The 17,542-nt window shown below is 43.8% G+C and overlaps 1 protein-coding gene and 1 long non-coding RNA gene across 3 annotated transcripts in view; one reads left to right on the plus strand and one right to left on the minus strand.

Moving 5' to 3' along the window:
- The window catches only part of GJB3 (gap junction protein beta 3), a 29,969-nt gene that overhangs the window by 1,752 nt on the left and 10,675 nt on the right, over positions 1–17,542 (plus strand). The window lies entirely within an intron of this gene.
- On the minus strand, positions 6,484–8,357 carry LOC133370757 (uncharacterized). The gene is made up of 3 exons (XR_009759197.1): positions 8,310–8,357; positions 8,068–8,111; positions 6,484–7,343 (listed from the first exon to the last, which is right to left on the minus strand). It is a non-coding gene; the product is annotated as an uncharacterized LOC133370757 (long non-coding RNA).

Here is a 17,542-nt window from a genome sequence, read left to right on the forward strand (position 1 = left end):
CACTCTCAGACATCCTTCTTAGTGCCAGGCAAGGCTCCCTCTTTATTATCATCATTATTAGGCTCTGCTTGGGGGGGGGCTTCTTTGGTAATTGCCTTGCATTTTGGGGGGTGGCCTGCTTTTTTGTCTGTGTTTCATTCTCTGGGGTTGGTATCGGTTGTTTAGGGATGGAGGAGGGTTCTGAGCATGATCATTTTTTCTTCTGTGAAATGGGCATTTTGTGGTGCCCATGATAGTTTCTTCCATTTCCAAATGTGCTCCCGAAAAGGGCCCAAAAGGCTTGGAATCCCCTGGTTTAGGGGATGCAGGGGAAGAAAAGAAAAGGAATACGGAGCCATAGAATCTTGGCCTTTTGATGTTCTCTAGAAGGACCAGGCCTTAGGAATAAAAGGGCATTGATCAAAGTTCCAGCAGACCGAGGGCTTGAAACAAAAGGCACATGTTAACCGTGGGGGGTTCTGAGTCCAGAGGGAGGGAGAGAGTGTGAGATTATAAGGAAGTCTATCATTATGCATAATTCTAGAAAAGAGAGCAAGAGAGAGAGAGTGGGCCAGCCTAGCCCTGGAGCAAAGTGAAGTGTCTCACTTCAGGTAGTACTGTGGGGCAGGTGGGACAGGTGATTGCAGGAACTGGTGTTTGAATGGTGCAGCGAGATGTTTCAAAGTGCTGGCCCTAGGAAGGGGTGCGCTGTTTGGGTCCTGCTGCAGGCAGCATTGAAACGTAGGAGGCTACCATATACCAAGTCAGAGCATTGGTCCACCTGGCTCAGTATTGCCTACACTGACTGGCAGTGACTCTGCAGGTTGCATTGGAACATAGGAAGGTGCTTTATACGAAGCAGGCTGTGTTGGTCCATCTAGCTCACTGTTGCTGACACTGACTGACAGCTACTCTCCAGGATTTCAGACAGGGTCTCTCCCAGCCCTCCCTGCCGATGCCAGGAATTGAACCCGGGCCTTTCTGTGTGCAAAGCAGCTGCTCAGCCATGGATCCCATCCCTTAGCAAAAGGTCTTTGATCACCAGCACTGGGAAGGTGCTTAGCAGATGCTTCTAAGTATAGCTAGGTTATTTTTTAAAAAATCCTTATGAAAATTATTCAACATTTTAGTGCAAATTCCTCCTAATGAAACACATTTTTGTACGCAGTTTTGACTAATATACACATTTTTGCAAGCAATGTCCCCTGACATAATGTATTTTTGTATGTTATTTTCACGTATTCATTTTTATACACACTTTCCCCTAACAGATGCATTTGTGTGAACCTTCTTTGTTTGGAGAATTGCATCACAAAATTCAGTTTAGTGCAGATTTTGACAGATGGCTGTGTTTCCATTGTTACCTTGGTTCAGAAAGTATGGGTGTGTTTGATTCAGCTGTAAATCAAACCAAATAGAGTTTCTTCCCCATCCTTCGTCCCACTTATGCTCGGGCCTGGCATACCCATGCAGGAAAAAGAGGTGGTAGAATCCTTAGGTGGCAGAGTGGAGCGCACCACTTCAGACCGCATCTTGGTAGCGGGGTCATAATATCTGAATGTTTCCCTACATTAAAAAAACACACACTGCAAATGCAAAAACTAGCAGAGAAAGGGCCTACTCACCCCAAGTTTTCTACTTGCAGGGGGTGGGGTGAATTTACTTAATTCACACTTTTTGGAGACAACATGCAAACTGAGATACATCCATCCATCGAAATTTGCACTTTTTCAAATTTTGCATTCCAGTTCTCCAGCCAAGTTATGCTAGATTAAAGTGTGCATAAAAATGCATATATCAGTGATAATATCATACAAATATGTCTTGTATTACAGCTGTAATTTATTTTTGCAGTTGGTGTCAGTTATATCCCCTGGCTTTGAGTCTCATACCCTTAATCCTAGGTTTAGGAAGACTTGTTCGCCATTAACAAAGAGAGAAGGGCACTCAGCACATGTTCAGGGGCATTCTCTCCTTTATTATCTCACACATGCAGGGGGCTACGCTCTAGAAGGTAGTAGAACTGGCCTGACTCCACATCAGTTATACTGGCCAGCAGTATATTAGAACAGATGCAGGGAACCTTTGGCCCTCTGGATGTTGCTGAACTACAGCTCCCATCAGCCCCAGCAAACATGACCAATGGGATGGGAATGGATGATGGGAGTTGGCGTCCAATGACATCCAGAGGGCCAAAGGATCCCCACACCTGTATTGGGCATCACTGGAATAATATTGAGCTCCAGAGGAATGCCCCACTATCCTTTGAAAATATACAAGGAGAAAAAGAGACCGAGTGGAGTAGACCAAAGGTCCGCCAATTATCCCTGCCTCCAGTATCCTGTTCCCAAGAGTGGCTTGTTAGATGCTTTGAAAGTACCATCTTGTATTTAAAGGTAGTCTTCCTCTGCATAGGGAGGCTCCATTTATTGATCACTGATAACAGCTTTTAAGAGACCTATCCTCTGTAAATTTATCTAATTCTTATGTTAACCCCTCAGAACAAGTGCTCTGCCAAAATATCTCCTCTGTGTGTGTGTGTGTGTGTGTGTGTGTGTGTGAGAGAGAGAGAGAGAGAGAGAGAGAGAGAGAACCTTCTCCAGCAACTGCATTCAAAAATAATCAAAGGAGAGAGAAAATTCCAGCAAAATTCTCAGGGGTGGGTGCAAGTTTTTTGTTGCAGTTCCCTTGCTTTGAAGGTGGTAGAGGGGTATTTGTGAGGGACTCTTCTTTCATTCTACAAATCAGCTCACCAGTGAGGAAAAAACCCATGACATCCTCAGGTGAGATTCCTTGTAAGCCAAGAGTGGGGAATCTGAGGCAGAGGGACCAAATATGGCCCTTCAGGTCTGTCTGTCTGGCCCTCAGGACTCTCTCCAGGCTGCCCTCTTCCCCAGGCAGCTGTCTTTGCCCTAGCATAACGAGTGCTTTCTCCTGGCTGGAATGTGGCTGTCGGCTGTGATAATGCCTCTTGCCTGCCTGGATGAAGGTGTCTGTGTATGTACAAACCACTCAGGGCTAGTGCCAAAGGGCAGCCAGGTCAGGCCCTGGCCAAGGGCCCCTCATTAGGGTGGGAGAGTAGCACTCCCCTGCCGCAGATTGCAGGGAGGGCGCTTCCAGGCTGCCCGCCCATTCACTTGCTCCACCTACCTCTTTCCTGCCTTGTGCAGCTGCATGCGCTGCATGTGCAGGGCTCCCATAATCCAAGGTGGTGGCGGAGGCTTCTTTAAGGGACTGATGCCCCTAATGCCATCTTGGTTGATGGCAGGCATGTGCGCTCGCAGCATACCACGCATGCGTGCCATCAAGCAAGATGGCAGCGCGAGCATCAGCCCCTTAAAGAAGCCTCCGCCGCCATCTTGGTTGATGGTGCAGCGCATGCAGCAGCAGAAGAGAGGAGCGAGGTAGGTGGAACACTCAGTAGCCATGCACCTGGGGCAGGCTGGTGCCCAAGGCTCCGGTCATGCCTGGCGCCAGCCCTGAAACCACTCTTTTATTGTGTGTTTTACATAGGTGGGATTTACGAGCCATATTATTTTTTTATTATTATTATTATTTATTAGACTTTTATACCGCCCGACTAGCAATAGCTCTCTGGGCTATACAATAAAATCACACAATATGACACAACAAGGACATATAAAAATAGAACAATCTAAAATCAGTTACAACAGATTTAAGATTAAATGCATGGCTTCCTTACATCCCTGCCCAATCACTGAGGTCTTCGGGGAAGTCATTGTTTGTGGTGCCCCATGGCCTGGATTAGGGTTGGGATCCATTGGCCAGTGCTGGCTTGAAAACATCCCATCGACCTAACAGGCTGGTATCCATTCGAGTTGCTTCTTTGTCCACTAGCTGCTGCTTTGGCCTCTCTGTTTTTCCTCTCCCAAAAATATTGACGTTAATATTGATAATTTGAAAGGAAATATTGATAAATGGAAGGAAATATTGAGATAAAATTATTGTTATCAATATAGCAGAAAATTGCTACATAAAAACCTGATCTGCAGCTATAGAGAATAAGTGAATTAGTGGAAAATTCTGTACCAAATCCAAATTGGGAATTCTTGCACATCCTTAGCTTGGATGCCCAGTTCATATCCAACAGGAGCTGCATGTTCAATATTGTGGGCCCAATTTTGTGGAACTCCCTTTCTGTTGAGGTGAGGCAAGACCCTTCCTTGTTAAACTTCTGCCACCTCCTGAAGACTTTTTTGTGTGTGCCGAATTCTGATTTTAACATTTTGACTGATTTTTATTTTCATTGCACTGAATTTTTTGAACCCTGCTTAAAGACTATTGTACTTAAGTGGTATATAAATTGTCAGAATAAATCAATAAAATAAAATAAATTTAGCTGAGTGTACAAAGGTAAGAGTTGCATCCGTTGCTCCGTACACTTTTACCTTTAGCCCCACCCACTCCGGGCATGTGGCCACGCTGAGGGTTGCCCATGAGAGAATGTGACCCTTGGGTTGAAGAAGCCCCCCTCACACGCTTTTGCTGTCACACTTCTGTTGCCTGACTACTGTTCATCACTGTTGTATTTGTTATATAGAAAAGTCATCTTTTTATGATGAAATTCTAAACTGCCCTAGAAAAGAGGCAGAAAAATGGAAGCCTCTTTCATAGTGGAGGAAAAATTTCAAGAAATTGGCAGATGTGTTTTGGCACAGTACTAATCAAAACTAATTACTATAATCGCATCTTGTGACAGTGAGTTCCACAAGTTAATTATGTGTTGCATGAAGAACGTCCTACAACCAGGCAACCGGCCTCACTGGGTGGCAGAGGATTGTGCAAAGGATGCTGGTGCTTGGCTCATTGTGACCCAGTCATCCATTTGCCCTGTCTTGTCCTCTCATCCATGGCTCAGTTTGCTTGCTCAGAGTCATCTGAAGAGATTTCCTATTTGAATTCACCTGCTCGCCTACTATAGGCACCCCTTGCCTAGCTTGCTTAGGGCCTTAACTAAGGGAAACAAGCTTTTAGCTGAAAGCAAGTAGGTCATTGGGCCAAGTCCAGATAACTCTCACCGCTGTAAATAAAGTGACACATGACATCAGAAGGGAGATCAAGTGCAGCTTTGTATTTAACAACATCCCTGGTTACCACAGGTGATCAGGAATTCCACATTGGTGAATGAGCAGGCTGATGGTGGAGGGACAGAGTGCTTTGTCCCTCCTTCACCAGGCTGTTTGGTTTCCATGCTAGCTGCACAGAAAGGAAAGTTTGAAGTGTAGGCTATTAGTTTCCTAGAAGGCTGGTAGTTGTTATGAGCTTAGGAAAATAAGAAGGTGCCTTACACTGAGTCAGACTATTGCTCCATCAGTCTGCACCAGGTGTGTAGTCATCCAGGGTCTCAGAAGGTCTTAGAGCCCTTACTTTTTTGGGAGCATGGTCCCAGCTGGCTCCCTATATTTCCAGCATCCCACGAGCCAATCAGCATGAAAGGGGAGTGTGTTAGTCACTAAGAAGAATCTTCTAACATGCTTCCTTGTCTTTTCTTGTTGATTGGAGCCAATCAGAGTGAAAAGAGGTGAGTTAACCACTGAGAAGACTCTTCTCAGTAGCCAGTAGCTGATTGTCTCCTAGGGAGTCTGTTGTGGGAGGAGGCATTAACAAGGATCTCATTCTCAACCCAGCAGCAAAGGGGGCATGTGGCTGTGACTACCATGAAGGGACCCTGCACTTCTCAGTTTGCCACTACACTACTGGTCTGCACTGACTGGCAGTGGCTGTCCAGGTTTTCAGACACGGGACATTCCCTGGAGTTGTCAAGAATTGGACCTGGGACCTTCTTCATGCAAAGCTGATGCTCTACCATTGAGCAGTAAAGCTGGTCAGGACAGAGAGAGACAGAATTTAATTTGGGAGATCGGGCTGCACACCCCACTTTCTACATAAACTTATTCCTGGGCCTCAGGCAAGTCATTTCTCTCTCATACCTGTTCTCCATGAGACAGAAACAGAAATTATGGCAGTCTGCCTCATGGAGCTGAAAAGTATCTTGCAGTCAGAATCTTGTATAAGTAGACAAATTTGCTACACCAACAGCACTCAATTTAACCCCGTGAGCCCACAGGCAAATCAAATCACCCTCACTCTGCCCCAAATGACTAAGCACAATGCTTTGTGCGGATTTGTCACTTTCTGAGTATTCTTCAAAAGATATTTGATGACTAAGGGCTGCCCCCCTGCTTGCCTTGCTCACCAACCCCACCCACTGTCACCAAAGGTCCCCCTTCCCCCACATGGGCCACCAAAGCTCCAGCTCCCCTCATATGACTTCCCACCATGGGTCACCAAATTTACCCCCTTCCAACCCCCTGCAGGTCACCAGAGCTCCCCCCTGCAAGTCGCTGAAGATCCCCCTTTTGTAAGTGTAATCCTTACACACACACATATATGCAGACAATAAAAATAATCATTTTATTTAGAAGTCACCCCAAATATCTAGGTGTTGCACAAAAATTAAAAACAAACAAACAAAAGAAACCCGGAGACTCCAGCCTGGTTTACAATCTCATTTTGCAGGTTTACAATCATATTGCCAGTCACTTGCAACTACTTTTTAAAGCGGGTGGGGGACCTATGACCCTCCAGACGATGTTAGATTCCAGTACCCATCATCTCTGACCATTGGTCATATTGGCTGGGGCTGATGGGAGCTGGACTCCAGCAACATTTGGAGAGCAGCAGGTTCCCTCACCCTTGTTTTAAAGATCACCTTGCCCTCCGTGGTGCAGAGTGGTAAGCGGCAGTAACGCAGCCGAAAGCTCTGCTCACGGCCGGAGTCCGATTCCAATGGAAGGAGGAAGTCGAATCTCCGGTAAAAAGGGGTCGAGGTCCACTCAGCCTTCCATCCATCCGTGGTCGGTAAAATGAGTACCCGGCATATGCTGGGGGGTAAAGAAAGGCTGGGGAAGGAACTGGCAAAACCACCCCATATATACGGTCTGCCTAGTAAATGTCACAAGACGTCACCCTAAGAGTCAGAAACGACTCGCACTATAAGTGCGGGGACACCTTTACCTTTACCTTTTGTTTCATTATCCCCATCTTATAGATGGGCAACTGAGGCTGAGAGAAGGTGGCTAGCTTAAAGGCAGCTGGCGAATGCATTGCTTAGGTGAGATTTTGAATCAGGATTTTCTCTGTTCACAGCTCACTTTAGGGGTAGCCAACACGGTGCCCCCCCAGATGTTGCTGGATTCCAACTCCCATTAGCCAGTACAGCCAATGGCCAGAGATGACGAGAGCTGGGAGTCTGAAGGGCACCAGACAGGCTACCCTTGGCTCACTTTGGTTTTGGTTTTTTTTAAGTTTTTATTCATGTGCTCAACAACAACAACAAAAACCTGTGGGGAAAAGAGATACAAATACAAATATAATAACCAATCACTTATTTTGTCGTTCTTGGTCTTGGTACAATAATATATAATCTTTAAATTAATTAATCTTATTTGCACAATTAATAACTAAATCTTGTGTATACCTTTTTGTAACCTGCTGCCCTGTAGTAAAAACCATCTAAAAATCGTAATTGATGATGAAATTACAGAGATAAATCAATAGCTTTTTTCAAAACAGTGCATAACCATTATCATCATCATCATCACAAATAATAATTTTATTCATCATCGCTATATTTTCAGGGGTACTGAAGATTGTGGATACTGCATATCTTTCTGACCTGTGCATGAAATAAAAGCATGATGTGCTGGGAAGACACAGGAAGTGTCTTATACTACGTCAGACCATTGGTCCATCTAGTTCAGTATTGTCCACACTGACTGGCCGAAGCTTTCCAGGGTTCCAAGCAGGGAAGCTTTCCTAGCTGTACCTGGGGATGCCAAGGGTTGAACCTGGGCTGAGACCCTCTGCATGCAATGTTGACCCTCTGCCACTAAGCCACGTCCCTTGGCCCACCCGTGTCTCTCATTAATACTGGTTGTCCAGTGCGCCTTTATGATTCACTAACCCTGGAATGTGAGTAGTAGTCACACTGACATGGTTTTCAACACAGACGAGTCTCCAGTGCCCCAGCAACTAAGACGTTTCAGTCCTGCAGATTAGACTCACCTGCAATGCATTCTTTCACCCGTTAACTCCCATTTAAATACTGCCTGGAATGCAGAAGAGAAAACACAGTTATAAACAAGCCTGTCTGCTTTGGGCAGGTTTTTGTGAGAGTAGAAAATGTGATGCATGTATCCAATTGAAGAAGCAACTCTTTCTGACCACCACCACCGCCACCCTGGTGAGATTTGGGAAGCAAGGTAATGATGGGTGGCCTAATGCAAAAGAAGGAAGGGCTGGTGCACCTTTCGTAGCTGAGCAGAAGAGGGGATTTCAGCAGGTCTAGCTTCTCATGCAAGTCACACCTACTGAAATGCCTTCAGGTATGCAACTATTAAAGGTGCAGGAGCCCAGTTCCTGCTTCCACGTGACTATTAAAGGTGCAGGAGCCCTGTCCTCTTTTGTGTTGGGCTACCCTAGGGGACGCTGGACCTGTTAACCCTGGCTGTTAGGCTGCAATTGTGCACTTAAGATCAAGCTATAAGGAAGGTTGCCAGTGTTTTACTGGCTCTGCTCCTATGTCTTTAACAAAAGCATGAGATACAGAAAATAACAGGTTGAAGTTCCCCAACACCATTTATTTCCATGCCAGGAAAAGCTTAACCTCCTAAATTTCTGTATCTGCTGTTAAAAGCAAAGGGCAGGGCCAGTTTTAAAAGCTGGCACTCCCTAAGTATGAGGCATTCCAAATATAAATGTTTTAAGATACAAGCATTGAACCAGGTGGAGGAATGGTGGAGATCAAATCAAATTGGAACTCTGGAGTGTCCATAGATGGTAGGGTTGCCAACTTTTGCACCACCTCCTACTCCTCTGCCTTTGTCAACAGCTGGATTGGCAGACAATAGGAGGTGATCATGCTTATGCCCATGTCATAAAACAACCAACTCAGTGCCCTCCAAATCTTTTGGACTACAACTTTCATCATCCCTGACTATTGGTCATGCTGGCTGGGGCTGATGGGAGTTACAATTAAAAAAAAATCAGGAGGGTGCAATGTTAGGGAAGGCTGCTATAGAATATTACAGATCAAGCTCCTGTTACAGGCTTAGAACTATTTTTTCTGGTCAGTTGGCAACCCTACCAAATATATATCAGTGCTTATCTGGAGTTCACTCTAAGCAAGACTGAGCGTGTTGAATGAGTCAGCAAGCAAACGAAGGCTTCAGTGACTTTCTTTAGAGCGGTTTGTTTATTATGGGGTGAATGGTTGGATTTTTTTGGTATTCTAATATTTTAAACCTGATGAGCAATGGTTATGTAGTATAGTTATTTAGTACAGTATAGTATAACCTATAATAGCTAATAGCTCTTGAGGATACATACTGGACACCTGCCATCATATCAAAACATTCAGGCAATGAAGCACCTTTTAAAACTATCAAATGTTTGTTTTTACTGGACTATGAATGTAAACATATCATATATATTGAAAGCTATATGTGTCATGGTAAAATAGATTTTCCAGAAGATATGCCAAAATATATTGCATGCATTCAAAACAAGGCATATGACAGAGAAGGACATATTGGAGGTGGTGTCACTCTATATGTGAAAGAGGGTGTTAAATCCAGCAAGCTAGAAATCACAGAAGAAGCGGATGCCTCCACAGAAGTATTGTGGGTGGTGATACCAGGCTCAGAAAAAAAGAGTTAAGGATAGATAATACATGAATATGAGAATGTTAATGTATCAAACAATAAAAGCCAACTTTAAATATTTATTTCAAAGGCAGTTATATCACCAGTTAATAAGACAAATACATATTTTTAAAAGTGCCCCTCTGGTGTTTTGGTCAAAAGTGCTCTTTTGCTGTTTGGTGACACCAGGCACCAAAAGTAATTTAGTACTGTTGTGTCAACCGTCTGATCAAAATGCTGAGGGAGATCTTGAAATGAAAAATGAAATTAAGAAAGCATCTGAACTCAGAAATGTTGTAGTGATGGGTCACTTTTAGCCATGGGTTTTGATGCTGCCCGGTGCAATATTAATCAACGTCTAAGAGATATTGATGTGCAACACCAACAAATGCTTATAAAAAATCATCGCTGTAACTTAAGCTTTTTAAGACCATTGCCGTACATATCTAATCTAATCATTCCTAAATATCGCAAGGCATTCACTAAGATGAGGCTAAATGTTCTACCCTCAGCGGTACTTGAAGGAAGATACAATAAAGTTCCATATAAAGATCGTATATGTCAATGTGGATTGGGGGAAATAGAGACCAATGCTCACGTCTTATTACGATGCCGATATTATCATTCTTATAGATCTCATTTAATTCTCACAATTTTGGACCCATATATCCATCAAACGGAATCCTTTTGGATGGACTATTTATTATCAGACCACTACCCAGAGATAACTTTAGCAGTCGCTAAGTTTAGTCTGATAGTTATAAATTTTAAGAAAAATAACTGAACTGATTTCTTTTAAACTCTATCTGACTTTTGAAGTGAAGTAAAACTTCACTATTAATTTTAATTATCAGATTAATTTGTTTCTAACCGACTCATATAATTGACACCTATATAGTTTTTAACATTTAAGATTTATGCTGTTTGATCATAGGATTCATATTATGATGTCTGTAATTTTAAATTTACTTATTTATATCCTCTTTTATGTAATTAAAATGTGTTTATCTAAGGTTGGTCTTGTGACCGTAATAAAGACTACTACTACTGTCGGTAATGATGGGTGAAGTCAACAACCCTGACGGAGACTGGCTACATGTGTGTCACAACAAAAGGCTAAAATTCTTAGATACCCTAAATGACTGTGCCCTAGACAGTTGGTCATGGAACAGAACAGAGAGGTGGTGGTCCTCAACTTAAGTGGCACCCAGGACTTGGTGTGAGATGTGTTGTTGAAGTGATTGGGAGCAGTGACCATAAAAAGTTAAAGGTGTCCCCATACTTGTAGTGCGAGTCATTTCCGGCTCTTAGGGTGCTGTCTTGCGACATTTACTAGGCAGACCGTATATATGGGGTGGGATTGCCAGTTCCTTCCCTGGTCTTTCTTTACCCCCCCCCCAGCGTATGCCGGGTACTCATTTTACCGACCATGGATGGATGGAAGGCTGAGTGGACCTCGACCCCTTTTACCGGAGATTTGACTTCCTCCTTCCGTTGGAATCGAACTCCGGCCGTGAGCAGAGCTTTGGCTGCATTACCGCCGCTTACCACTCTGCGCCACGGAGGATCTTGTGCAGTGACCATAGTGCAGTAAAATTAAACATACATGTAAATGGGCAATTGCCAAGAAAATCCAATATGGTCACATTTGACTTCAAAAGAGGAAACTTCCCCAAAATGAGGGGATTGGTTAAAGGAAGCTGAAAGGAGAAGTCAAGCCAAAATGCTGGAGTTATTTAAAAACACAATATTAGAAGCTCAACTGGCGTATATCCCACAGATCAAGAAAGGTACCACCAGGCCCAAGAGGATGCCAGCTTGGTTAACAAGCAGAGTCATAGAAGCTATTAGAGGCGAGAAGGCTTTCTCCAAAAAATGGAAGCCTTGTCTGAATGAGGAGGATAAAAAAGAACATAAACTTTGGCAAAAGAAATGCAAACAGACAATAAGGGATGCTAAAAAAGAATTTGAGGAGCATATTGCTAAAAACATAAAAACCAACAGCGGCAAATTCTTTAAATACATTCAAAGCAGATGTCTAGGGAGGTGATTGGACCTTTGGATGACAAGGGAGTCAAAGGTGTGCTGAAGCACGATAAGGAGACTGCAGAGAAGCTAAATGAATTCTTTGCATCTGTCTTCAAAGTGGAGGATATAGTGCAGATCCCTGTGCCTGAACTAACTTTTTCAGGAAGGGAGTCTGAGGAACTGAGGCAAATAGTAGTGATAAGAGATGAAGTCCTGGGCTTAATAGACAACATAAAAACTGACAAATTGTCGGGTCTGGATGGCATCCACCCAAGAGTTCTCAAAGAACCCAAATATAAGATTGTGTATCTTCTAACAAAAATATGTAACTTGTCCCTCAGATCTGCCTCCATACCTGAGGACTGGAAAGTGGCCAATGTAACACCAATCTTTAAAAAGGGATTGACGGGGGATCCTGGAAATTATAGGCCAGTTAGCTTAACACATGTCCTGAGAAAGCTGGTGGAAAGTGTTGTTAAAGATGAAATAACCAAGCCTATAGAAGAACAAGCCTTGCTGAACCAGCATGGCTTTTGCAAGGGTAAGTCCCTGTCTCATTAACCTATTAGTTAGAGTTCTTTGAGAGTGGCAACAAGCATATAGATAGACGTGATCCAGTGGACATAGTATACTTGGACTTCCAAAAAGCATTTAACAAGGTACCTCACCAAAGAGTCCTGAGTAAGTTAGCAGTCATGGAATAAGATGAGAGGTCCTCTTGTGGATCAGGAACTGGCTAGGAAACAGAAAGCAGAGAACAGAAAGCTGAATGTTGGAAGATTCAGGACAGGCAAAACAAATCACTTCTTCACACAGTGCATAGTTAAACTATGGAATTCATTCCCACAAGAGGCAGTGATGGCCACCAACTTGGATGGCTTTAAAAGAGGATTAGACCAATTCATGGAGGATCAGGCTATCAATGGCTACTAGCCACTATGGCTATGTTCTTCCTCCATAGTTGAAGGCAGTATGCTTCTGAATACCAGTTGCTGGAAACTGCAGGAAGGGAGAGTGCTCTTGTGTTCAGGTCCTGCTTGTGGGCTTCCCACGGGCTTCTGGTTGGCCACTGATTGAGCAGGATGCCAGACTAGATAAGCCACTGGCCTGATCCAGCAGGCTCTTCTTATGTCCTTATGTAATATTCTCCTGGCTGAATTTTCATAGGTACATTTTGATTACAATAAGCATTCCAGAAAATTAATTTTAAAAAATCCAAGTAAGATAGAAAAGAATATTCCAAATAAGGTGGAAATTACTTGTTCTCGATACATCGTCACACCCTTTCCCCCTTTTTAAATGAGCGAATCTCCAGGTAGGGCTGCCTGAACCCTGGGGAGCTTCTGTCAGTCATTGTAGACAAAACTGAACCAGATGCATGCACCAAAGGTCAGACTCAGCATCAGGCAGCTTAAATATTTCGGGAAGGGTTATAGCTCAGTGGTAAAACAGGTGCTCTTCATCCAGAAGGTCCCAAGTTCAATCCCCAGCATATCCAGGTACAGCTGGGAATATCCTCTGCATGAAATCCCACAGTGCCGCTGCCAGTCAGTGTGAACAGCATTGAACTAGATGGTCCTATGAGTCTGACTAGGTAGTAGGCAGCTTTCTATATTTCAAAGGGACCATTGACCCCTCCTGGACAGGAAGTTGAGGCTTTCTTGAGCAATACTGAGCTAGATAGGCCAATGGCCTTAAGGGGTGTAGTCATCTAGGATCTCAGGAGGTCTTAGACCCATTACATTTTTGGGAGCAGAGTCCCAGCAGGGTGTCTATGTCTCCAGCATCCTACAAGCCAATCAGCATGAAAGGGTAGAATGTCAGCCACTGCGAAAAGTCCTTGATCTTTCCTGCTGATTAGAGCCCATCAGAGAGAAAGGAGGCAAGTCAGCCATTGAGAAGACTCTTCTCAGTAGCTAACACACAGCCTCCCCTTTCATGTTGATTGGCTCCTAGGGAATGTCTGTTGTTGTGGGAGAAGGCATTAACAAGAATCTCCTTCTCAACCCGACAGCAAAGTTTTTTTAAAAATGTTTTTAACGCTGTTTTGTTTTAATGTATTTTAAGATCTGTTTTTATGATGAAGTGTTTTTAGCGCTTTGTTTGCTGCCCTAGGCTCCTGCTGGGTGGAAGGGCAGGATACAAATTAAATAATAAATAAATAAGTAAATATATAAAAGAGGGGGGCATGGCTATGACTAACATGAAGGGACCCTGCACTTCTGAATTTGCCACTACACTACTGATGTCTTGACTCAGCATAAGGCAACTTCCCATATTCCTGTAGTAATTTCAGCTGCAGCAGAGCCACATAAGGTCTCCTTGGCCCAGAGCCAACATAATACTGGCCTCCCTCTTAACTGGGGTTGGCAAATCGCAGTTGCACCTAAACCCGGGGACAGCTCTTTCCACTGTCATTAATGCAAATTCAGTTGCAGAGGAAATGATTAAAAGGAAAAAAAAACCCAGATCTACTCAATCCACAGATACGTTGGCAAACCAGAACAAGGAAACTGGGTCACGATTACTGTGGCTGTGGCTGTCATGAAGCTTTGGCAGCATTGTTCCAGTAGTCAGCCAAGAGTTGCCAACTTTTCATCCTTCCTCTCACATCCTAGCACTGTGCCTTCAAAGGTGGCTGGATCTGCAGACAATAGCAAACGATAACATTTCCCTCAGTTCATGCTGATAATTCCTGTGTGTCATGCTGATGTTGACCCTGTGTGCTATTTTACACAAGGCGGTCCATTTCTCCTGCTGCCAGTCAACTGCCACATCCTCTTGGCACCTCTTGCCTTTGCATAGGAAGTGTCTGCAAGAACTAAGGAACTCTGAGACACACATGCCTTGAGGAAGTGCCTGGAGGCACGCTTCTCCTTGTCTCTCACAGTGCAATCCCCTAAGGTCCAAACTAGACAGGACCTTCCACGTGTCTTTCAAATGCACCTGCATGATATTTCAGATGCAAAGGACAATGTGTGTGTGTGTGTGAGAGAGAGAGAGAATTATCAGGGTTCCATCAGTGAGGGGTTAACCTTTTCCTTCTTTGCTGAAGCCCTGACAAAGGTCCTTCCTCTGAAGGTGCTTTTTATTGTTGTTGTTGTTATTGTTAGCAGCAGCAGCAGTGGCAGCTGGTGGCCCCATGTCAGTGCAATCCACTTCAACTTTTAGTTTGAACTTTCAAGGAGCTGTCCAAGATGCTGAAAGCCTGAAGTGGATTCCACTGCCCCACTGACATAGACCTACTAGCTGCCACTATTATTATTATTATTATTATTATTATTATTATTATTATTATTATTATTATTATTATTATTATCCTGCCCTTCCTCCTGAAGAAGCCTTGGTTGGCTATTGCACTGAGAGTAAAGTGTAGGTGGAAAAGAAATTTGTATATGCTAATCCATCCAGTTTAGAAACAACATTCACAATTTAAATAGAAGTGCAATGCATCTCGCCATAGTGTATAATGATGTATATATTTGTATAAAATTTGCATATGCTAATCTATCACATTTAAAATAATTATTACAATTTAAATAGAAATGCAATGCATCTTGCCACAGTGGGGAGGGCTGTGTCTAGGGGGATCTCTGCACTTGCCTGCTCAGCCTGCTGCCCAGGTGATAACTGGAGACTGACAACATCAAGGCCCTTTCTTCTCCCCCTTCTTATGTTTCTTTATATTTAAACTGGACTTGGACCATGCAGCTTTGCAAACAAATAACTCCTTCAGAAAGAGCAGCCTTTCCTAACCTTGGGTCCACAGATGTTGCTGGACTAGAGCTCCCATTGTCCAACACCATCTTGGGGAAATAGAGGGCTGTCCTCTGTAAAGCAGGACACCTGCCCAACCCAACTGGGAGAAAAGCACCCAAATTTGGCACCAATGGGGCTATTCTTCCCAGTTCTCAAAACAGGTATAGAAACAACTATTTTCTTTCAACAATATTTATTTGATGCATATGTCAGTGCATTGAAGCCAATAGTTATATTTGCTTTGACTTCTTGGGTAGGCTCTTGACAGCGGTAGGTTTCTTGGGGGCAGGGTGGAGGCAAAATCCCGCTGTGGAAAGCTTGGCAAAGCTGGATCTGATTTTGCAGCTCAGAGGGAGGAACAGCTGTAGTTTCCAGACTGGAAGGTAAAGGCACATCTCTCTTTTTATCCTTATTGAAAACATATGTTCACAAGGGCATACCTCCCAGATGTTTACTTTAACAAATAATTGGCACATTGTTTGCCATGGCAGTGGGCCTTAGTGTTACATAATGAAAAAATATATACAATTACAATGCAATAGCACAAAGTTTTGAAAAAGGACAGGAAAGTTGTGATTGACCAAAAACAAAAAGTGTTCCTAAAAAAAGACGAGTAAACCAGTGTTATTTCTGAATTGTTCGTAACTTCCTGGAATAAATGTTGCATAAACACACACGCAGACAAACACAGTGAACACAGAAAGGTGCCAAATCTCCATCTTGATGACCCAAAATTGCTCCTACCAGAGTAAGCTCCAGAACGCCTTAAGGCAGGTTTTGCAACCTGGTGCTCTCCAGATATTTTGGACTACAACTCCCATCAGCCCCAGCCAGGAAGAATGTCACAAGAAGAAGAAGAGAGAAAACAGAGAGGGAGGTGAATAGGAGAGAAACGTTGACTTTCTTATATCAGTCAGTAGATGCACCTTTTCATTTCCCCCTGGGAGGGGCACTCATATAAATGATGGCCCACCCTGGGAAAGTGGTGGGTAGGCCTGGCCTAGGGATGTCAACCAATTCCAGCGGAAACAGATATGGGAATGGAAATTGTCAATCTTCGCATATTTGTCCCGTGTCTGGAACAGAAATCAATCCAGCGAATACAATCGAAATTAACTGTTGTTCTTGCTTTCAGCCAGCAAACAACATGCAATTGATTACATCCCCCACATTTGTATTGTGTTTCCTTTGCACTGAAATGAACAGGGTGGCATAACATCATGACTCCATCACTTACATAATGTACATAATTAACATTGTAAATTGTGTACGTTACGTAATTACGCCACAATGGACAGCGAGACAAATAATGTTTGTTGGCAGAAGATGAACTACAGCAGAAGGGAAACAGTGCTGCATGCAACAAATGCAGGGCAGAATTGAAAATGACACATCCCTTAGATTGGCTTGATTCCACTTTGGTATAATGTCTGTGGCTTGCCAAGATGGAGGTGTGTGTGTGTGTGTAGAAACCTCTAACTTTTGTGCCGCTATAATGTAGCTTACTGGACAAAGGTGACATCTGTTCCTCCACTCACTTTTTGATTCTGGCCCTGACCATCTGGCATGTGGCCCCCAGAAGGTTGCCCAAAAGGGAATGTGGCCCTCGGGAGATAAAAGGCTCCTCATCCCTGGTGTGAAGGGTAAGCATGTTGATTTGAACAGGGCTTTGGGGGTGCATATTTAGCCCTACATTTGAAAGCCACTCAGCTTTTACACGTTTGCCATCCTTGTCTTCTGGATACTGTGTGCAGAAGAGAGCCTTCCCTATAGACAGAGGCTCCCCATGCAATTTAGATCACTGGCTGATTAGGTTTATAAATCGCACTGAGAGCGCCACGTGGAGAGAAGACGCACACACACTGAAGACATTAACCCAGCCTTTCCCAACCTAGTGGGCCACCAGGTGTTGTTGGACCACAACTCCCATCAGCCTCAGCCAGCATTGCCAATGGTCAGGAAAGATGGAAATTGTGGTCCAACAACATCTGGTGGCCCACTAGTTGGGAAAGGCTGCATTAGCCAGTACGTGGTGATGATGGCAAAATTTA

The sequence above is a fragment of the Rhineura floridana genome, chromosome 15 (assembly GCF_030035675.1).
Source record: "Rhineura floridana isolate rRhiFlo1 chromosome 15, rRhiFlo1.hap2, whole genome shotgun sequence".
Taxonomy (NCBI): domain Eukaryota; kingdom Metazoa; phylum Chordata; class Lepidosauria; order Squamata; family Rhineuridae; genus Rhineura; species Rhineura floridana.